The sequence below is a fragment of the Pteropus vampyrus genome, unplaced genomic scaffold (genome assembly GCF_000151845.1).
Source record: "Pteropus vampyrus isolate Shadow unplaced genomic scaffold, Pvam_2.0 Scaffold276, whole genome shotgun sequence".
NCBI classification, from domain to species: domain Eukaryota; kingdom Metazoa; phylum Chordata; class Mammalia; order Chiroptera; family Pteropodidae; genus Pteropus; species Pteropus vampyrus.
The window spans coordinates 2,550,909-2,569,676 of NW_011889057.1; the positions used below are offsets into that span (position 1 = coordinate 2,550,909).

Consider the following 18,768-nt stretch of genomic DNA (forward strand, 5'->3'; position numbering starts at 1 on the left):
GGACGCTTTTCAGAATTTTAGAAAAAGGAATAAAATATAAAGCATACATTCTATTATGTCACTTAAATTCATTTATTTTTAAAGTTAAAATTTGTATAAAATCACTAATTTCTGTCCTGGATAAATTAAAATAGATAAATGTTATAAAGTTCCAGTTTTTCAAACTTTTAAAACTTGCAACCCAAAGTAAAAAATATATTTGACATTATGACCTAGTACATACACATATAACTGAAACAAAAGTTTCATGAACAATGCTTTATAATAAGCAGAGTATTCTTAAATTTTCCATACTCAAATTTTTTTTTCCTTAATGCTGGTCATGACCCAGTACATTGATTTCATGAACCACTAATAGGCTGGTTACACTTGACATTTTCAAACACTGTTCTAGGCCAGTGGAAAAATAGAAACATTTTAAAGGAATAGATGACATTCTTCTCAGGTTTTCAAAGCGTCACTTATCAATAAGTATTCACCTATAAAAACACCTTACAAATAAATTAATGACTCTATCCATATTTAAGATTTCTATAAATGGAGTGTTGAATTGGCCTGCTTTGTTTTATCTTTTATAAATAAGGAAACTAAGTAAATGGGGTAGATCAGACTTACCAACTAAAATCTAGGCTCTTCATTTTACTTCTGTACTTTATTCTTTACAGCTCATCAACATAATTTTGAGTTACTATGCCTAATAATAAGCTTTCCTGCTCACTCTACAACTTCAAACATCATCAGCCTATGGCATTAAAATAAATTTAATTTGAATGTTTTGAGTTTCATGATATTGCCAGAGCTAAAACTGGGAATTACTAGAGTACAGGGTTAAGATAGGTTTTAAAGTAAAACAGACCTAGATATGAGTTCCTGTACCACCATCTAATTAGCTTCTAACAGTAAGTAATCTCATAGTTACTGTGAAAAACAAATGAAATAAAACGTTTTATTAGACAGTATTTGTCATATAGCAAACATTCAATACATTGTAGCTAATGTTATTAGGAAAGTATCTTGTGGGAAAACCACAGTGAGAAATCACAGAATAATATATACACCAATATCTTGTTTAATCAACTTGCCTTAAAAACTAGTATGTGTCATTGAGTGGAAACTCTCCCTAGTGGGGGATGGAGAATGTATCCTTTGAAATAAACCCACATAGCTCAGCAGACAAGGCTAGTTAGAATGCTAGCTCATATCACCAATGGTACCTACCAAAAATTACCTTCAGAAAAGAAATTTATGAAACTGTAGATCCAGCTATCTACAACAGGTCTTTACAATCAAGATAAAATGGTGGTGCACATAAACAAATCATTTTCTCTGACCTATTTTCCAAGCTAACCTAACTCTATTAAAATTTTAGAAGCAATTCATTAATCCCCAAAGTTCTCCCTGTCCCAATCAACTGGAAAGAGGCAAACTTTTCTCCACACCACTGAAACATAAGAATAACATTTTGGACAGGACATAATTCAGTAAAGAGAGAAACAAAGAAATACTTAGAAACTGAGACTCTCTCAAATGATTACAAAATAGACAGTCAAAAGTAATATCCTCCTGGACTCCCATCATGATTTCAAAGTACTTTTTAAAATATGAAAGCTGAGAATGGGGTTAGATAAAATTAACCATTTTGAATTTCGCTTAACAAAAAGGAACGGAACATCGACAAAATATCAACACCAGACCAGAATCTCTTTCCAGCCTCTTTTAGTAACAGTTTTAGAAAAAGAACAGTTTTATCTTAAAATGTACTGGGTTAAGCAATGAAATAAATTAAAGATTTTCCTTTCCACGATGAAAATAACCAGTAAACCAAAGGCACAGTTTAATGACAGTTTTGCCCAGCCCAGTTGTTGCTTCTAGTATCAGTTTCTGAAATAGCTGTGGCAGTTACATATTTTTTAAGTTTCCTCAAATTGAAGAAGTGTGCTAAAGTCATGAACTTGCAAAAAGACTACTATGATAAGTCAAACACCCTATTTTTTTCTGAGAAAAAACTTACGCAATACTAAAATAAGATGAAATATAAACCTCCTTAATAATTTTCAAAAGGTTGGTTCCCATATACTTCCCTATTCATCTGCTCTCTGGAATGACTTTGGGAATATTGTGTACTTTAATTCAGTAAGTATTAATATAGTAAAACTTAATTTTAAAACTATACTTATATTAAGTGCATTTGGGGTTTTCTGAACATGTTTCATTTTGCACAGATTTAATCCAGAGAAGTACATCTCAGATCACAAAGTGTTTGTATGTTCGGCCATGTTGAAACAGAATACTGGTAACATCACTTAGGCATGAGGAACATCAGGTATCCAGACTATTACTTCAAATCAAGAAATAAAAACATCTCTAGTAACAGAGATAGAGAGTTCATAATACATGGTGCTTTATCTTTTAAAATAATGCTAATTTACTAATCTGGTTTCCTAGTCCAAAGTGAATTAGAGGTAGCAAATTAGAGAAAAAGGAATAGAAGAATTGTACTTTAATGACAGAAAAACTGGTAACTAGGAGTAATAAAATGTAATACTAAAATACACAGATAGATGGCCCCCAAATTCATCCCTATACTAACTACATGGTTACTCTTGAGATACAGTTTAAGGTAGGAAAGACAGGATAAATGCTTGGCTCTGTCAATTACTGGTTTTCAAAATACTCAGTTGTTTTCCTAGAATTCTTAAAAAGCGACAATGAGTTTTTCTTTTCTTAAAAATCAAGTTTATTGAGATATAATTTACAAACAATGAAAATTCAACTGGCGTCATTTTGCTCCCCAGGAGACATCTGACAATGTATGGAGACATTTTTGTCTGTTAGGTCTGGTATCCAGTGCTGCTAAACACTTCTACAATGCACAGGACAGCCTGTCCCTCCCCTAGAATTAAGAATTATCCAGTTCAAAATGTCAATAGAGCCAGGGATGAGAAACATGGTTTAGAGAATTGTATACAGTAAGTAGTGTAATACAAGCAAGATACAGACTATTTCTATCACCTCAAATAGTTCCCTCACACCCTTCTGCAATAATTCTTCTTTGCATTAATATAAACTCATGCATTTAAACATATTTGATACTTCAATCAACGGCAGTTTTTATCGTCATTGATGCTCAAACAGTTGGCCATAAAAAAAAATATCAAGTTGGCTCCTGTGTCCTTTGATATTAATTTCTTGCTCTAGATCTAGAATCAGCTATTTCTTCAACTATTCTTAGTTTCTTTTAATAGGAAATTAGTATTTAGATACTGCAATTTGGTTCCCTAAGTCATTTTAGTTATCTGAAGCTCTAATGGGCTCCATAAAGAGTAATCATGTGAATATTATTTCCCAAATTCTTATATGTTAGTACAAAATTGTGGTCTTTATACTTGGAGGTCTATTTGTCTGGATGTCAAATTCTTGGTTCATATTTTACTGCCTTGATTCTCTTAAATGTTAATCCATTGTATTCTGACACTAAACATGCCAAAAAGTCTAATGATAATCCATTTTCCTTCTTTTATAAATGGTTAGGTCTTTTTTTACATTAGGGTGCCCAAATGATTTTTTTCCCTTAAAATCCACCGGTTTTACTATGCTATGTCTCATTGTTGGCTATTCTGGGTCAAGTTCCCCAGGTACACTTTGGGAAAGTTATCTTTGTTCCATGGGTTTCATTGTTTCTTCCTTGAGGACTTCATTCATATAAATGTTGGTTCTTTTTAGCCTATATTATTTTTTCTCAATCCCTTGTACCTCTTTTTTGTTTATTTTAAAAGATTCCCTTTCTACTACATATAAAAGTTAATTTTGTTTTACTTTGTCTTTATTTTATTGAGTCATTATCTGTTGTGCTTATTTATGTTCTTTTTAATTTCATCTTTATTTCTAAGGCAATTTTTTCTTATTTCCATTTTTTTACTAAAGTCTGTCACTTCTCTTTTCAAATGCTCCTTTTCTCCAATCACCTCATTTCTGAGATGTATCTAACTTGAATTTGTACTTTCACTACTTCTATTATTTCCTTAAATTCTTTTAGCTGATTATGAATTTTCGTCTATTTTGTAGGCATGTCTTTCCAGGGTCCTTTCACTGAGGAAGTGTTTTTCTGCTTCTTTCTGTTGTTAGTATCTTTTGCTAGTTAGTAGTAACATTATATGGATTCAAACTCATTTTTAAAGCAAAGTCAGTTTTCCTGAAATTCAGGAGCAAGGGGTAGGAGGTAGGATAACTTTTCCAATCTTCATGGCTTTAGAGATTCTTTTTCTTCTATTTTTGCAAAGTAATAAAAACAAAAACAACAAACAACTCTTCATTCTGATATCTACCCCTCTGCTCTCCTTTGTCTTGTCCTTTTCTTTCTCCCTATCTTGCTCAATGCGGATTCTACTAGAAGTTTCTCCTCAGTTCTAAGCTTTCTGTTAAAACTTCAGTATGCTAATTTCAAAAGCTGTCAGACTCTATCTCCATTCCCTTGTACTCATCCTCTAAGTGAATCCTGCAGAACCCTGTTCCCAGTTCATTCTAGATGTTCTCCAGTGAATACCTGTCAGTGATTTAGAGGTTTTCCTGTTCTCAGGAGCATCAGAAGCCCTGTTGCATCCCTCTGCTTCCTCCCCTTCCCAAATGCCAATATATGTAGATCTTATAGTTTGTTCCCACCAGCTGTTCATTGTAGGTATAAGGTTTCCTTACAGAGTATTTGGTTTTGCTATCCTAGTTTCTCCAACTGTTGTAATTTTTCATTTTGTTACAATGTTAGACTTACAGAAACATTACAAAGATAGAAAGTTCTTGTATATTCTTCGCCCAGCTTCCCTTGATGTTAACATCTTACATAACCAAGGTACATTAGTCAAAACTAATAAATTAATATTGGTACAATACTAACAACTATAGACGTTTTTGGATTTCACCAGTTTTTCCACTAGCATCCTTACTTTCTTCCAGGATTCCATCCAAGTATTTAGTTGTCATGTCTCCTTAGGCTCCTCCAATCTATCTCAGTGTCTCAGTCATTTATGACCTTGACAATTTTGAAGAAAATTGGTTGGTATTTTGTAGAATGTCCCTTAATTTGATTTGTTTGATGTTTTTCTCATTAGACTGAAGTTACAGGTTTTGGAGAAGAATATTGATACAAATGAAGTGCCCTTCTCATCACATCACATTAGCAGGTACATATCGACATACTGTTTTTAGGAGAGAGCTCCAGAAAGATTAAAATAACTGGTTGCCAACATCATGTTCTCACAATTTTCAGTAAGTTTTAAAAGGTTAAGTTTAAAATAAAGCTGCCATCATCTAAAAAAATTTATTTAGGTGGACTCCTCATTTACTATTTGCGGTTGTTTCAGTGGTATGTGTAAATATGGGCAGTAGGTTATGGTGCTCAACAGCAGTTAACACTACTTGTTCCCAGTTTTCATTCTCTCCTTCTTCCTGCCTAAAAGCTGCCTGACTTTGTTTGGGGTAACAATATGCCAGGTTAAAAATATTCCCCTTCCCAGATTCCTTTCCAGATAAGGAGTAGCCAAGTGACAAGATCTTGATCAATCAGGTATAAAGTGAAATTGCTGGGTAAGACTTTCAGAAAAGTTCTCTAAATTGGAACAACTAAGCTTGCTTCCTCTTTTATCAAACTTCATCTTTCTCTCCTTTATCCTGTCTAGAAAAAGGTCACAATGACAAAAATTAGAGTAGCTGCCTTGCAAGCATGACAACTGTCCCATTCTAAGGCAAAAGTAAATATGATTGGGGTTCCTTCTGTTAACTGGAGCTGCAACACCAACCTTGGACACACCACCTCCAGACTTCATGTTCTATGAGAACAATAAACCTCCACCTAATTAAGCCACTGTAATAGATCTTTTCGTACATACGGCTAAATGCATTCCCTAACTACATATATAAAAAAGGAAACTATGTTTTGTTAAAGTGTGTCATGACTAGTCATGTTGGGCATATCAATTTTATTGACTGTGCAGTCTACATCTCAGTATGTCCTACCAATATTTCGTGTCACTGTTTTTCATGTGTCCAATTGATAAGAGCCTTTAATTTTCTTTGTCCAGTTTCCAGAACTATGCTACAAGTGAAAAAGCATCTAACAAAAAATTCTAATGATTTTATATTAAATTAGACCACACAAGAACAAAGAACAGGCACCAGAAACTTATTTCCTTCTGCTCCAGAATGCAAACCCTTGCTAATTCATTAGTAACTTGTGCTCTATACAAATCCATATAGCCATACTTCTAAAACTTCTTTCTTCTCCATTAAAACTTTCCTGATTATAGAATTACTACAGCATATTTTATATCCATATGTGTAAGTTATAATTTATAGGCTTTGCTATATATAAACTATATAAACTTCCTTTAGGGTTTATCCCTACAGTGTCCTATACCATGTGAACTCCCTGAGGGAAAACTGTAAAAATGTTCAGTAATTATTTACTATCTATTGTTCCAGGAACATATTAAGCTCTGAAGACTCAAAGAAATGGTTCTTGCTGTTGAAGAGCTTGTAGTTCACCAGAGAAGAGAGAAACAGGTATTTTAAAGATAATAATATAAATATTATGGAAAAAGCCATTCAAAGGATGTTCTAGAATTGAAAAGGGTAATTTCCTTAGCTTGGAATTTCAGAGGCGGCTTGCTTCCTAGAAGAGCTGACATTTGGGTCAAACTTTAAAGAATGTATAGAAGTTAGCCAGGTGAAGAATGTTGGCAAGGAAAGGGTGTCCCAGGAAGAGGGAACACTATTAGCAGAATAAAGGAATGTAGTGGAGTAAAACATGGTATGTGGAACAAAGGTAGAGTAGAGAGAGAAGACAAAGTGGAGATGAACTTCAAAACAGATATTAGATACAAGATAGACATTTAAATGATTGATTTTTTAAAAAAAAAAGTGATGGTAGGCAGAGTATGGAGAGAGACACACTTTCATACAACTTCTAGTAGCATGAGTGCACAAAAACATACAGCAGGGAAACAGCTTGGTGTGTATGCAGGGTATTTTGGCAATTTGACCAAGTCTTGAAAATGTGACTAATTTTTAACCCAGCACATATACTTCTAGGAATAAGGACAAGTGCCAGATACTATATTACAGTCTGGGGATAGTTAGATATAATTCTGGCCATGACAAAGCTTCTATCTCACTGGAAAGACACAAAATGAAATCAACAATTATTTTTATTTATTTTTTTTAGAGTAGAAAAGTTTTATTAGAAGGTAAAGTACACTTCCAGACATGGAAGCAGGCCTGAGCAAGAGAAGCGTGGCTCAAAAAAAAAAAAGCTAAATCAAACAATTATAATATCTGCCCTATAATTTGTATAATAAAGTACTAATAAAATATCCTGATAAAAGAAGTTTAAGAGTTGGGAGGGGCAGTGTCAGAAGAAAGAAAAGTGAAATATTCTGGGCTGTTCCATTAAATAATGGTGAGAAATAATAAAGGTCTAAAGCAGGGCAGGGATTCAAGTGAAGAGAAAGGCTTGGATAAAAAATATGTAAGAATAAAAAAATGCAAGATTTAGTGGCCAAATACTTGGAATTTCAAAGTTTCTGGAATATAAGTGAAACAGCAAGATTGTTAAGGATATTAACAAAAGAGAGGCAACAAATATGTTTAAGAACTTTCAAAGATACAGACTAAGAAACTCATTAAAGCTGAATCTAATCCAGTAACTCTACTCCTAAGTATATAACCAAAACATATGTCCACAAAAAAAAACATATACAGAAATGTTCACAGTAGCATTATTCATAATAGCCCAAAATGAAAATAACTCAAATGTGTATCAACTCATGAATGGATAAACAAAATGTGGTATATTCACACAATGAAATATTATTTGGCAATATAAAAGAATGAAATACTGACACATGGTACAACATGGATGAACCTTGAAATCATTATGCTAAGTGAAAGAAGCCAGTCACAAAAGACTACATATTGTACAAATTCATTTCTATGAAATGACCAGAATTGGCAAATCCACTGAGGTGGCAAGGAGATTAGTGGTTGCCTTGGACTGGGGATGAGAAGTAGAAATGACAGCTAATGGGCCATGTGGTGTTTCTTCTTGGGGGTGATGAAAATGTTCTTAGATTAGACTGTGGTGGTAGCTGCACAATTCTGAATATACTAAAATCCACTGAACTACATATTTTAAATGGGTGAATTATATGGTATATAAATTGTAGTTCAATAAAACTGTTTTAAAAAGCAAACTATAGTTTAAAAAATTTTTTTTTAAAAAGGAAGGAAGAGAAAATGTTCAAAATGGAAAATTGAAAATAAAAAAGAAACAACAGAAACAACCTACATTGTGAGGGAGCACCATTAGAGTAAAGGGGAAAAATATATATATTTATTTAAATTAAACAAATCTTTATTGTACTTTTGCTGTTTGCTACACACTAACATTAGGTGCTACAGTCAAGGAGCCAAAATCTAGTGAGATAACACGCAAGAGAGAAAGAGGTATCTTCAATTGCTTTTCTGTTCTAGATGTCAAGAGGCTCAAAGACAAACCTTATGTTCAAAATAACTGCAGGTACCTCCACCCTTATCACACTTCAAAAATAATACTGGGCAGATAAAGTTCAATGTTTACAAAAATGTCTGGAAAGAAAGACTGGCAAAAAAACAAAAAACAAAAAGCACTAACACTGGTTTCTTTAAATAATAGGTTGCCTTCTTTATATTTTTCCAAATAAAATATAATGAAAAATAGAGGGGAGTTGAATATATACACACATGTTTAAATATGAAGAAAACAATTATCAAACTTTTAGAAGGCATGTGAAAGAAATCATACACAAAAAAATCATTTGACATATAAAAATGAAAAGCATCTGTTATTTAAAAAAGCAAGCAAGAGCTTGAGGAAGTTATTTTCAGCAAATTTTAAAAAAGAATTTCTTTATTTAAAAAAAGAGCTCAAGCAAGTTCCTAAGATTATTATTATCATGCCAGTAAATACATCAACTGATATAACTTGTAAACAAACAGAAGGAAAAATATTCAACCTCACTAGTAAGCAAAACATAAAAACATTTGGGAAAAGGTCAGAGTCCATAAAAATGTTCATCATTGGAAAAAATCACTTGAAAAGATATTCATGGACAAATTATTTACAACAGCAACACAAGAAATAAGTTAAATGTAAATAATAAGGAAACTGTTAAATAACCTGATAGAATATTAAGCAGTCAGTAAAATTTATGGTTAAGTGAAATATAACAACTTGGAAAAAATCCTTATGCCATATCACTGAATAAACAAAGGAACAAATTACATACGTACTAGAATAAAGCTATGCTAAAGAAATATATACGTTAAAATTTAAATAACGTAGAAGAAAACACACCAAACTGGTGACTGTGATGTGTTATTTAATTATTTTCCTATTTCTCATATTTTTATAATGTAATTATTTAACTTTTATCATTAAAAACAGCTACATAGTGAAAAAAATAACAAAATCAGCCTGTGCATCTCTCCTCTTTCCGGTATATTAAGAGTTTTTATAGCTTTAAAAACTAGTTCTTCACATCTGAAAAAATGGGTAGTTTTTCCTAAGTGCAGGGCAATGAGCACAATAATGGATGGCAAAGGCTCTCGCCAGTAGGTGTCACTGTAATTAAGTGATAAATGGGTGTTTAGGTGTTTTTAAAGTCGACCCTCCCAGACAAGAGATTTAAGAAAAAATCGTGGGGGGAGACACAAATTTTAAATGCGAGGCCATTTGCATAAGTATAATTCAGACGTCTCTTCATCGAAACAAGATTTTTTTCCAGCTTTGATAATGCTGCCTTACTAAACACTCTATAGTTTTCTGTTACCCATCACGGACCCAAAAGTACAGATTCCCTATTTTTTGTCTAAGAAAACTAAAAATTTTAAAATTTGATCACTAGTGACATACTGAAATTCTTCTGAATTCTAAGACTTGTACCTACTTTCCACCTCTGCCAACATCATTCAATAGTGAAAACTGTTTTTCGAGACAGAGAAATAAATTAGAATTGTCTTATCTTTTCCCCCCATGCACCGTAGTGGCAATTTTCTGGGGAAAGGGACTGACTTTAACAATCTCTCCCAAACTAGCTATAATTATCTATTATTATTCAGACTGGTATAATTTAAAATTCATTTAAATATATAATATACACCAGGGTAAGCCGTGAGGGAGGGGCCTAAAGTTTAAGAGAATACAGTTGTTTGGTTTAGTAAGAGCAGGAAAGTGATGAAATAAATAGAATGATAAAATTAACTTATGGACTTATTTCATGTCTCCAGTAATTTCCCTAATTACTGAAGAGAAGAACACAATTAATCACCCTCATTGAGTTTTAAATCAGGTTCTTCTGACTGACTTTTGGACTATTCGTACCCATAAACTGACATTTTAAATTACTACAGAGCCCCTGATGATTAAAATTAGTAAGGGCCATTACACTGTAATGAACTCTAACGGTACAGCTGAACAACTTCTTGGTTTGAATCCTGGTTTTACCACTTACTAGCTGTATTACTTCTCTGAGCCTTACCTTTCTCATCAGCAAAAAATATGTAATTATATTGGACTAAGTTAATAAATTAATATGAAGCATACTTAGCATTTTCTGGCACACAGGAGATACTCGATAAATTACTGTATTTTAGGAAAATAAAAGGAGGGTTAACAAATCACTTTAAATGTTTATTTTCTCAACTATACATGCGCCCTTACTACAATATGTCATTTTGAATTTATGTAGGAGAGTTATAACATCAAATTCATTCATCAATCTCTCTAAAATAGCAGCAATAAAAGAATACTATAAAAGAAACAAAAAATAAATTTTACAGCCATCTAATATTTTGTTTTTAACCATGAGATTTACCATTGAAAAAGGATAATCATATTGGAACCTTCAAATTATATATAATTCCCATTAAAAAATGCTTGGGTTTGATTAATAATACAGAAATAACCATTCTGAAAGCACGGTGTTATCTTGAAAGGAGAAACAGCATGGATTAAATTTTATGTTTTCAGAAAATTTTCTGGATAAAATATAGCAGTGAGTTGTGTGATGATAAAAGCATGAAACAATGCTGAAGCAAAGTAGAGATGTAAACAAGAAAGATAAGTAACTAAAACTCGAGTATTGAAGAAATTGCTCCCACTATTAAGACCAAATTAATTCTCCAGTCAGGCCTGAAGAAAAATGAATAATAGTATCCGTCTATCATGTTCTGTGAATAAGATTCTAAAAAAACATTTATAGTACTATTAACAGTAATGGAAACCAAAATGGGGGGCGGGATATTCAAAATCCTAGAATCTCAACAAATTAAATTCAATTACTATTCATATGCACAAACATATTTTACCTATTTGTAATCATAATAGTTACATTATGCATAAAAATCTGAATTAATATTAAAGAAGTAACTCTTCAGATCCACACCATCCTAGGATCCCTGAAGTGATCATGTAAATAGGCATTTACACATTATCTTATTTTCCTTTTTCCTTTTTTTTAATTAAATTTATTGAGGTGACATTGGTTAATAAAATTATATAGGTTTCAAGCACACAATTCAGTAATACATCATCTGTAAATTGCATCACTGTGTGTTCACCACCCAAAGTCAAATCTCCTTCCATCACCACATATTTGACCCCCTTCAGATCATATATTTTGTACCCATATGTTTATGGTACCAAACATACTCTGTATAAAGAAAAACAAGAGGTGGTTCCTGCCCTACAGAAATTTAAGATCTAAAAACTGACATACTTAAAAGTGTACAAAGGGTAGTTAAACCAATGTCTTAAATAGTTTGTATATATTTGAACCTCTGAATCTACACCACCACAAAGAATTGAGCAGGTATAATCATCCCTGTTCTGTGGATGAACGGAAGTCAAGAAATTCTAAAAATCACCAAAGATTCTACTTTCATTTTGCAATAGAAGATTAAAGCAAGCAAGTATAAACATACAACCAAAACAATCATTACTTAATAAAACCACATAGTTCAGCAGCAATGTTAAAAAGTGTTAAGAGCAGACTTATTTTGTGAGCTTTAATATTTGTAATCGTATTGTTTAGTGAACTGGGATGTGAGTAAAAGACTATCCACTATATTATTCTTTATAATTGCCTAGATGTATTAAATTATTTGAAATGTCGAGTTTTTTGGGGGGCAGGTGATAGGTGAGAGGAATTAGCCGAGAGCAGAAAAGGAAGTTAAGCAATGCTTTAGTAAAACCAAGCTCTAGAAATGTAAAAAGAAAAAATATTTTTAATTTATAGAAAACAAAACTCTTAAGAAAATAGGGACAGAACAATAATTCATTGAAATAGAAAATGGAGTAACCTAATTATCATTAGATGGGGAGTCAACAACAGGTTCATCAAGGAGAATGCTTTTCTAGTGAACAGTCTATAGGGAAAACATAGGTATATGCTCTGCACCAAGTTCATAATCCAGCCAATGAGCAATAAATAAACAAAATCCACAGGTAATTCTAAAAACCTATTCTACTGTCAACTGCCATTTTTTACCAGAATGGCTTATTAAAGAACAAAACATACTGTTTTGGAATTTACTTCCTTTGGTAGTTGTGGTGGTTTATCGACTACACCGATGGACAAGGAATATAATGGGGAGAAAGCATGTAAAGGCTTGGACATTTCAACACCTTGGAAGAGCAATCTTGAACTATGTGATTAAAATCCTACTTTTAACTGGATGAGACAACTACAAAGGATGGAACTTTTATTGAGAGATAGGCACTAATACGTGTTGAGCACCTACTATATACTTTCCTATGGTATCTATCTTATTTAATTCTAATAACCCCATGGGGGTAAATATTAATACTAACCCTCTTTTACAGATAAAGACACCTCATCTCAAAGAGGATAAAGACCTTCCAAGTCACAGCCAGTAAGAAGAAAAGTTATGATTTGGACCCCAGAGTTTCTGTCTACAAATCCCATGCTGTCACTCTCCTTTTCATACTAAATCTCTCATTCAAGACAAGCTTTCTTTTTTCTTTCACAAAGGATTTTCGATCAATTACTGCTAGTTTCACAGCTGGAGTAACTTCACCCATCAGATAAAATAAGGCGTATACTCATAGCTAAACCATTCAACCTATATTACACAGGATGTGAAATATTCATCTGCAAAAACAAAACAAAACAAAAAAACAGTACATAAAAAAAGAAAAAAAAAACAGTATTTTGGGTTTAAGTTCCAACTTACAGTCAGTCATCTGTAACTTCCCATGCAAAAGAGTACTAACCAAGCAGGAAAACTCAACCCAAACAATTTCCCAACAATTTTGTGGATTTTTATATTGTACTTTCAAAGAGTCATTTCATTTCCTCTCATAACAGCAACATAACAAATGGGTAGAAAAACAGTACTCTTTAGCAAACTCCTGAGATTGTTCATAGTACCAAAGTCTCATGGGAGTTTGGGAAAAGAAATGGGATAATGTGAAGGGGGGAGGTATAGGAAAACAGGCAACATGACACAATATGATTCATTTATAAATAGAATCATTCATGTGCAGTAGTAGGTTTCATTATTAGTCTCCATTTCAGCAGCCTGATGGCGGTTTTGAACCAGAACTAGAAAAGCCTCAGGAACTTAACTTCTTAACAGCACAGAAAGCTTGTGTTTTCCAAGTATAAAGTTTATATTTTTGTTTCCGCTAGGTACAATCTTGTAGAGCATGCAGAGCACAATGTCAGGTTATCTCCAAACAACCCTCTACTGAAGTCCTGGGAGACCCTGCTTTGTATGAGGACAGGTCTTCAGTAATATTCTAATTAAGGAAATCATTACGGATAATGCTATCCGTAGGAATGAGGCTTTAAGGAAACTAAACAAAATGAAAAGTTTGCTGTAAGTTTGATGCTTGGCGTTTTGGAAAAGTACGACTTTCTTGGCTGGTAACAATTTTAAACAGCATCAAAATTCTTTGCCAGCAAAGAAAGTCCATGGAGTAAATATTTTCAATACCAAAAAAGAAGTGTAGGAAATGAAGATGCCTATTTCATGTAACCCCGATTACATGTGAATATTTCTTGAGTTTAGATGTCTGTTTCTGAAATTTTTATGGTAAGGCACATCTAGATTATGTGATGTGATGATAATATTTTATAATGTCTCCACTTTGTTTACTGCAATAAAAATTTTAAGACTTAAGCCAATTAGTTGTCAGAATGTTTCAGGAATCAATCAAGAACCATTAGTAATCTAAGTCTAGATGCATCTGACTTTGCTTCGTATTTCAGTTAAAAGTAATACAATGTGATGATATGTTAGTGCCTTTATTAAGATAGCTCTGATCAGGCATTTGACTAAAAGATTAATTACCAGTACACAAAGCTTGGCCATGCTGTAGTTTCCTAAGCATGTATATAAGCTTAAGATGAGAATATCCATTGTCTGGGGTGACAGAACAATTGTCATTTTGTGGGGCTCAGGAGGGGGTCATTTAATTAATTCCAAAAAGGGAAATGCTTGCCAGCAACAAGCCATTTCATTTTTGCTTTCTGTGGTCTTTTGTATAAATAATTAAAACAAAGACGTAAGTGATTACAGTCACTAAGAATGATGTACCTTTAAAAGCATGTTCAAACACACTGTATATCGTGACAATTTTTCTTGTGCAATTCTAAGCATCAATTCCTGTTTCGAGATGCTCTATTTTCAGCATCTACTTTACAAATATCTAAGATTTAAATAATATAAAAGCAGCTGGATATCAGCTATGATGTATTAATGATCTTGCTCCACTATGTCTGGAAACTTGGAAATAATCTTATAAGAAAACCGTTTCACATAGAAAAGCTTCACATATAGTTCTGACTAAAATATAGTATAAAAATATATTTTTAAAAATTGTTTATAGAAGCTAAAAGCAAAATTACATAAAAGCATTATACTTCCTCCAAAATTTAAAGATAGAATTATCATATGATCTGGCATATTTCTGGGTATATATCCAAGAAAACTGAAAGCAGAATCTCAAAGAGGTATTTTCAGACCCAAATTCACAGCAGCACTATTCATGATAACCAAGGGGCAGAAGTAGCCAAAATATTCAGCACAGATGAATGGGTAAAAAAAATGTGATAAACACATATAATGGAATATTATTCAGCCTTAAAAAGGAAATCCTGTCACATGCTACAATACAGATGTACTTTGAAGACAGTATAGTAAGTTAAATAAGTCAGTCACAAAAAAAGAGAAATACTCTGATTCGACTTATATGACAATACCTAAAGTACTCGAATTCAGAGACAGAAAGTAGGATAAGGTTACAAGAGGCTCAGGGAGGGGGAAATGAGTTTAATGGGTATAGCATTTGTTTTGTAAGATGAAAAAGTTCTGGAGATCTGTTACACAACAATGGAAATATACTTCACACTACTAAACTGCACGCTTAAAAATGGTAAAGGTGGTAAATTTTGTTATGTGTTTTTTACACAATTAAAGATAATTATTTAAAAAATAACTTATTTTTCATATTATTTCTTTTTAAACAATTTTTCCCTAAAAATATATAAGTGCTATAGATTTAACAGCGAACAAAAACATTAAGTAAATTACATTTATGCAATTCTCTTCTCTCTTTTCCATGCATTTGCTTTTACTACCTTGAGTCAAAATAAGTAAAATAAAATAAAATATTAAAGGATATGACAGCATTTTAAATTAAAAATAAATAAATAACCTGACAATAAATAACACAGTAACAGGAGAATATATAAGAAATTCAAGATACTTATGGCCCTATTATTTCATACATTTTGCTGCAACTGTCAAGATTAGCTGTGTGAAAACTGGTCTGAAATATACCAAGGTAGGTAACTATAGCACAACAGCAAATGGGGGGCTCCGTGAAGTCAGGGACCAAAGAATTTTGAAAGCCTAGCACCTATGTCACACAACAAATGCTCAATTAATTTTGCTAAATTTATCTATGAATGAAGCACCAACAATTGGAACCCATTTTGACTGTTACACTTTGTATCTAGTTCCTAAGCCCGCTAGGGGCAATTATATTACTAAGTATACTGGTGTTCAGTAAATGTCTATGTAAGTTAATTGAACCATGAGAATTATTGAATTTTTTAACAGAATTTAAGGTTAAACAAGGAGGCCATTCAAAACGTGATAATTCCAACAGCTATTCTTTGAAAGGAACACCAAACCAAAGAAATTTCTTGATAATATGGAAATTTTCCAAATACAGTTTTCAGGGCTATGGACCTTTCACCTTCTTTAAGACAAATGGTCTGTATAAAATTAAAATACATTTTTTTCATGAGTGAAAGAAACTGCCAAAGAATTCTAAGTAGAGTTCTTTCAGATATACCACCACTGTTAACCATGTAGGGCCTGGACAAAATTGGGCTTTAAATCAGAAATAAAGGGGGTAGGGGAAGGAAGGCCTTGAAAGGGAAGTTCCAGAATAACATGAAAAACAATAGTCCACAGCCATGCCACCTTGAACAAGCCCAATCCCGTCTGATCTCTGAAGCTAAGCAGGGTTGGGCCTGGTTAGTACTTGGATGGAAGACCACCTAAGAAGACCAAATGCTGTAGGCGTAAAAAATGAAAATAAAAAATAAAGGATTGTAAGCTGACAAGGTCCTTGCAATCTGTGAGGTCAATCAAGGGTTGCCTCATCTTAAAAAAAAAAAAGTTAAAAAAAATAATAAAGAAAATAAAAAGAAAAACAACAGATGGAGAGGAATAAGGAAATAAAGTTTGCTAAAATGTCTCAAGCATATGAGGAAAAAAATAACAGTCAGGAAAACAAATCACATCTTCCTAATTGTAAAAAAAAAAGAGGTTAACACCCCCACACACATACGACCCTGAATACGACAGAGCTGACCTTCACGTGTTCAAAGACTAATTATGTTTTGATTTCTCTTTTGCCATCTTGTTCCTCCGTTCCTAGTGATCTCATTATTATTATTATTGATTATTTATACTTCATTTATTTATAGATTAAGTAAATCCAAATTAATTAATCTGGTTACAACAAATTCTGATTTATAACAAAGTTATAAAGAAGTTGTTGATTAACCATGCCTTTTGCTTCTTTTTTCCTGTTACCTGTCTTAGACTACGAATGTTAGTAACACCTCAAAATAACTGAACTGGGTAAAAAAAAATCCATTCTTCTACTTGAGAGAAGTCATAGCAAAAAATGAGGAAGTAGTGGAAAGGAAAGGATATTGATCTGAAGTCAAAAGCTCCTTGTCACTGTAAATTTTGTCAGTGACATTTGGCAAGTCATTGCTTCTTTCTACACATTAGGATGTCAGAATGAGGGTACTGGAGGGGATGAATGTTTCCAGCTCTAGCAACCTTCAATTTAATTGCTATTATAGTCTGGTTTAACTGATTTATATTGGTAAAGAGCTGTAACTTTTAAGCCATCAAAATGGTCAATTCAATAAAGAACATTAAATAATTTTAAAAGGTCCATCTCAATAGCATTTAACTTTAGCAAAAAACATTTGCTTGCCTATGGAAACAATTTTTTAAAAATTTTTAAAGAAATTTTTTTCAAAGATGTGTAAACTTTTAATGTAGTTCTTTCATCTCTTAAAGGTCAAGTCTTTGGTCTTGACCTAGATATTTTATATTTTAACTCCTTCCCTGAAATTGTTAAATTACTGTTTATTTTGTATACAGATACAGAATGAGAAAGAAGATTCAGAGTAAATTAGATAGGCACATCTAAACTTGTCAAACAAGTAATACCGCCCAGTTTCCATAAACCATTCAGGATTTAAAAACATTGGAGCAAAAGTACAAATTCAAATCATAGTCCATATTTGCAACTGTTTTTCTTCCTACAGAAACCTCTTCAGGTCCTCTATGCACAGCAATTTCTAAAGCCTTGCATAGTGTGGGAAAATAAATTTTAAAATAATTTTATATACCAGGGCCTATACAATGAGTGTTAGAGAAAGGGATAGTACTACTGTGACACACCTTTTGTAAGAAATATGTAAAAACAATGTGCTTGCTTTTCAATTAAACAGCAAAGTGAAAATTTTCAACTAATTATTATCTATTGTTTACAGATATACAATAAGTAACTTACAAAGCATTATGTACATAAAGTCTTTCTATAGAAGTTCATCTTACATTTTAAAATATTTTCAAGGAGAAAAAAACAATTAGAAGCAAGGAATGAGCAGAACTAAATCATTAGTGGCAACATTTACATGCTACTACTTTATAGAATGGAACAATTAAAGGAAAAGGAGATAGGACAACAGAACTGATATTAAACTTTTCTGAAACACAGGCACCCTGTGCTCTTGGTATTTAATTAAAAACTAAAAATGCTCCATTATACAATGTAATGTGATTTAACAATGACGTCATTTACCAAAGCCACAGGAATGAATAGGAGCAATTGAAAAGGTCTGAGAGAAAGACAAATGCCATACGATTACACTTATATGTAGAATCTAAAGAACAAAATAAAGGAACAAACAAAACAAAAACAAACACATAGACACAGAGAACATTTTAATGGTTGCCAGATGGGAGGGGGGTCAGAGGGATGGGGTGAAAAAAGGAAAAGAATTAAGAAGTAAAAATTGCTAGTTACAAAATATTCATGGGGATGTAAAGTACAGCATAAGGAACATGGCAATAATATTGTAATAACTATTTAGAGTGTCAGATGGGTACTAGATG

At 32.6% G+C, this 18,768-nt stretch overlaps 1 protein-coding gene and 1 pseudogene across 2 annotated transcripts in view; one reads left to right on the forward strand and one right to left on the reverse strand.

The window, feature by feature from the left end:
- Positions 1–18,768, reverse strand: part of SP1 (Sp1 transcription factor) — a 36,613-nt gene that overhangs the window by 5,802 nt on the left and 12,043 nt on the right. The window lies entirely within an intron of this gene.
- On the forward strand, positions 16,529–16,647 carry LOC111729732 (annotated as a pseudogene).